At 46.4% G+C, this 5,072-nt stretch overlaps 1 pseudogene; it reads left to right on the forward strand.

Moving 5' to 3' along the window:
• The first annotated feature begins 3,242 nt into the window (after positions 1-3,242).
• On the forward strand, positions 3,243-3,361 carry LOC119624115 (U2 spliceosomal RNA; annotated as a pseudogene).
• The last annotated feature ends 1,711 nt before the right edge of the window (positions 3,362-5,072 follow it).

The following is a 5,072-nucleotide window of genomic DNA, read 5'->3' on the forward strand; positions in this document are numbered from 1 at the left end:
CCTCCCAAAGTGCTGGGATTACAGGCTTGAGCCACCGCGCCCGGCGTGCCACATTTTCTTAATCCAGTCTGTCACTGATGGACATTTGGGTTGATTCCAAGTCTTTGCTATTGTGAATAGTGCCGCAATAAACATACGTGTGCATGTGTCTTTATAGCAGCATGATTTATAATCCTTTGGGTATATACCCAGTAATGGGATGGCTGGGTCATATGGTACTTCTAGTTCTAGATCCTTGAGGAATCGCCATACTGTTTTCCATAATGGTTGAACTAGTTTACAATCCCACTAATAGTGTAAAAGTGTTCCTATTTCTCCACATCCTCTCCAGCACCTGTCGTTTCCTGACTTTTAAATGATGGCCATTCTAACTGGTGTGAGATGGTATCTCATTGTGGTTTTGATTTGCATTTCTCTGATGGCCAGTGATGATGAGCATTTTTTCATGTGTCTGTTGGCTGTATGCATGTCTTCTTTTGAGAACTGTCTGTTCATATCCTTTGCCCACTTTTTGATGGGGTTGTTTGTTTTTTTCTTGTAAATTTGTTTGAGTTCTTTGTAGGTTCTGGATATTAGCCCTTTGTCAGATGAGTAGATTGCGAAAATTTTCTCCCATTCTGTAGGTTGCCTGTTCACTCTGGTGGTAGTTTCTTTTGCTGTGCAGAAGCTCTTTAGTTTAATTAGATCCCATTTGTCCATTTTGGCTTTTGTTGCCATTGCTTTTGGTGTTTTAGACATGAAGTCCTTGCCCATGCCTATGTCCTGAATGGTATTACCTAGGTTTTCTTCTAGGGTTTTTATGGTATTAGGTCTAACATTTAAGTCTCTAATCCATCTTGAACTAATTTTCGTATAAGGAGTAAGGAAAGGATCCAGTTTCAGCTTTCTACTTATGGCTAGCCAATTTTCCCAGCACCATTTATTAAATAGGGAATCCTTTCCCCATTTCTTGTTTTTCTGAGGTTTGTCAAAGATCAGATGGCTGTAGATGTGTGGTATTATTTCTGAGGACTCTGTTCTGTTCCATTGGTCTATATCTCTGTTTTGGTACCAGTACCATGCTGTTTTGGTTACTGTAGCCTTGTAGTATAGTATAGAACATACCATGCTCATGGATAGGAAGAATCAATATCGTGAAAATGGCCATACTGCCCAAGGTAATTTATAGATTCAATGCCATCCCCATCAAGCTACCAATGAGTTTCTTCACAGAACTGGAAAAAACTGTTTTAAAGTTCATATGGAACCAAAAAAGAGTCCGCATTGCCAAGACAATCCTAAGTCAAAAGAACAAAGCTGGAGGCATCACAGTATCCTTTTTTTTTGAAACAGGATCTCACTCTGTCACCCACGCTGGAGTATGATAGTGTAATTATGACTCACTGTAGCCTTGAACTCCTGTGCTCAAGCGATCCTCCCACCTCAGCCTGCTGAGTAGCTGGGTCCACAGGCACTCACCACCACGCCCAGCTAATTTTTTAATTTTTACTTTTCATAGAGGCAGGGTCTCCTTGTGTGGGCCAGGCTGGTGTTGAACTTCAGGGCTCAAGTGATCCTCCCACCTTGACCTCCCAAAGTGCTGGGATTCCAGGCATGAGCCCTAGTGTCCAGTCCCCTACCCCTTTTATGCCCAGCTTTTAAAGTCACATAAACATCATTTCTACCACATTTTACTCATTAAAAGAAAGTCACTAAGTCTGGCCTGCATTCAAAGGGGAAGGAAATTAGACTCTGTCTTTTGAAGAGAGGAGTTTCAAAGAAATTATTGATATATTTGAAACTACCACATTGGTCTTCATATCTAGGCTAAGTGATGTTTTGTGGTCTCCTGCCCAGCACATAGGAGACAAAGTCCCATGTGAATTTTCTTGCCAGGCCCCAACAGAAACCAAGGCTGCATTTACACTGTGGCACCCAACTCCGGAAGAACAAGCAGGCTAAAACCAGATGGGGAAGGAAGTCTTGTTTCAGGCGTTTTTTCCTCCCATCTAAATTCCCCTTCTGTAATTTTTTTTTTTTTTTTGAGACAGAGTCTCGCTCTGTTACCTAGGCTGGAGTGCAGTGGCCGGATCTCGGCTCACTGCAAGCTCTGCCTCCCGGGTTCATACCATTCTCTCACCTCAGCCTCCTGAGTAGCTGGGACTACAGGCACCCACCACCACATCTGGCTAATTTTTGTATTGTTAGTAGAGACGGGGTTTCACCATGTTGGCCAGGATGGTCTCGATCTCTTGACCTTGTGATCCGCCTGCCTCGGCCTCCCAAAGTGCTGGGATTACAGGTTTGAGGCACCGTGCCCAACCCCACTTCTGTAATTTTTCTAATCCTTTTGTGGCATTTCTTCATTTAAAAAAATAAATCATGACTCTAGAGATAGATCTACTGGTGTTTGCTGGGGGTGAGGAAAGGGATGAATGGGGAATGAATGATTGCCAGTGGGCACAGTTTCTTTTTGGGGTGATGAAAAAGTTCTGAAATTAGATAGTCATGGTGATTGTACAAGCTTGTGGATATACTAAAAATGAGTGAATAGTATACTTTAAAAGAGTGAATTGGCCAGGCGCGGTGGCTGAAGCCTGTAATCCCAGCACTTTGGGAGGCCGAGACGGGTGGATCACGAGGTCAGGAGATCGAGACCACCTTGGCTAACACGGTGAAACCCCGTCTCTACTAAAAAATACAAAAAACTAGCCAGGCGAGGTGGCAGGCGCCTGTAGTCCCAGCTACTTGGGAGGCTGAGGCAGGAGAATGGTGTGAACCCAGGAGGCAGAGCTTGCAGTGAGCTGAGATCCAGCCACTGCACTCCAGTCTGGGTGACAGAGCAAGACTCCGTCTCAAAAAAAAAAAAAAAAAAAAAAGAGTGAATTTGGCTGGGCACAGTGGCTCACACTGGTAATCCCAGCACTTTGGGAGGCTGAGGTGGGAGGATTGCTTAAGCCTAGGAGTTTGAGACCAGACTGGGCAACATAGCAAGACTCTGCCTCAACGAAATTACAAAAATTAGTCAGGCGTGGTGGCGTGTGCCTGTAATCCCAGCTACTCAGGAGGCTGTCTCAACAAAATTACAAAAATTAGTCAGGCATGGTGGCGTGTGTCTGTAATCCCAGTTACTCAGGAGGCTGAGGCAGGAGAATCACTGGAGCCCGGGAGGCAGAGGCTGCAATGAGCCGTGACTGCACCACTGCACTCCAGCCTGGGTGACAGAGCAAGACCCTGTTTCAAAAAAAGAAAAAAGTGAATTTATTGCTTCTGGGCCTCTTGGCTAAGATCAAGTGTAGTATTTGCTTTTAGTAGTTGTCTGCTGTGGTCTGAATCTGTCCCCTCTTCCTCCCCAATTTACCTTTTGAAATCCTAACCCTTTAAATGATAGGATTAGGAGGCAGGGCCTTTGAGAGGCGATCGGGTCATCAGGGTGCAGCCCTTATGAATGGGATTCATGCCCTAATCCAAGAGGCCTCCGGAGAGCTCCCTTCTCCCTTGTGCTGTGTGAGAACACAGAGAGGAAATCTATGCACCAGGTGGCAGGTCCTCACCATCCTCCTCAGACGCTGAATCTGCTGCCGCCTTGATCTTGAACTTCCAGCTTCCACAACTGTGGGAATTGAACTATTGTTTATAAGCCACACAGTCCATGGTACTGTGTCGTGGCAGTCCTGGCAGACTAAGACAGTGTCCTCGGCTGAATTGTGATTGAGAGCTCAATGGTATGGTCCTGGGGGAGCCGTGTGGTGTCTTGGTTTCTCAAAGAACCCCTCGGGTCGCTAGGACTCCGGTCCACATTTGAAGCCGTCTCCCGCCCAAGGACGCCTGGTCACCACGGCCAGCGTGCAGCCAGAAAACAGGGACCTCCCTGTGGCCACCAGAATTGGCGGATCCATCACTCGTGGGATTTCTCAGGCTTTGCTTTTGCAATTAGTTGGTTCTCCTCAATTGCATTCTGTTTCACTCCACTTGTAATAGAGGACTGACCACAGGCAGTAGTGATGACAGGGGAAGTCTTGACTTAGCTCTTAGCAAGAGAAGCATGCAGGGCCTTGGCAGAAGTTCGAATTGGTGAGCCCAACCCTGTCCCTCTCAGACCCTCCAGGCATGTGTCTAAGAGAAAGTCTCCTGCATGTAAGAAAGTGTTCTACAGGCAAACATGACTTTTTCTTTTTTTTTTTTAATCATTTTGAGACAGTCTCACTCTGTCACCCAGGCTGGAGTGCAGTGGTGCAATCTTGGCTCACTGCAACCTCTGCCTCCTGGGTTCAAGCAATCCTTTTTTTTTTTTTTGAGACAGAGTCTTGCTCTGTCACCCAGGCTGGAGTGCAGTGGTGCGATCTCGGCTCACTGCAAGCTCCGCCTCCTGGGTTCACGCCATTCTCCTGCCTCAGTCTCCCAAGTAGCTGGGACTATAGGCACCTGCCACTACGCCTGGCTAATTTTTTGTATTTTTAGTAGAGACGGGGTTTCACCGTGTTAGCCAGGATGGTCTCGATCTCCTGACCTCGCCTTAGCCTCCCAAAGTGCTGGGATTACAGGCATGAGCCACCATGTCCGGCCTCAAACAATTCTTGTGCTCAGCTTCCTGCGTAGCTGGGATTACAGGCACGCACCACCACTCCTGGCTAATTGTTGTATTTTTAGTAGAGACAGGGTTTCGCCATGTTGGCCAGGCTGGTCTTGAAATCCTGACCTCAAGTGATCCACCTGCCTCAGCCTCCCGAAGTGCTGGGATTACAGGCATGAGCCACCACGCCCAGCCCTAATTTTGCTTAAGGAGGAATTTTATAGTAGATGAATTAATATCTCAATGGAAAAAATATCAGAAGCTCCAAGAGCTGAAACAGTGGTAGGCCTCTCTCACTCTCTTTGGGTTCTCAGAACCCACCCAAAGAGTGGTCAAGCCAGAATTTCAACCCAGAGACATCTGATTCCAAAGGCCACTTTTCTTCACCTCTGCCAGCCAGAGAGTGAAGGTCATGTAGCCTGGGAGTGAAGGCCAGGCTGAGGGGTTTGAACTTTTTGTTGTTGATAATTGAAGGGTTTTGAGACAGAAACGAAACATAATTCAGTTTTTGTTTTAGAAA

Source organism: Chlorocebus sabaeus, chromosome 11, assembly GCF_047675955.1.
Source record: "Chlorocebus sabaeus isolate Y175 chromosome 11, mChlSab1.0.hap1, whole genome shotgun sequence".
Taxonomy (NCBI): domain Eukaryota; kingdom Metazoa; phylum Chordata; class Mammalia; order Primates; family Cercopithecidae; genus Chlorocebus; species Chlorocebus sabaeus.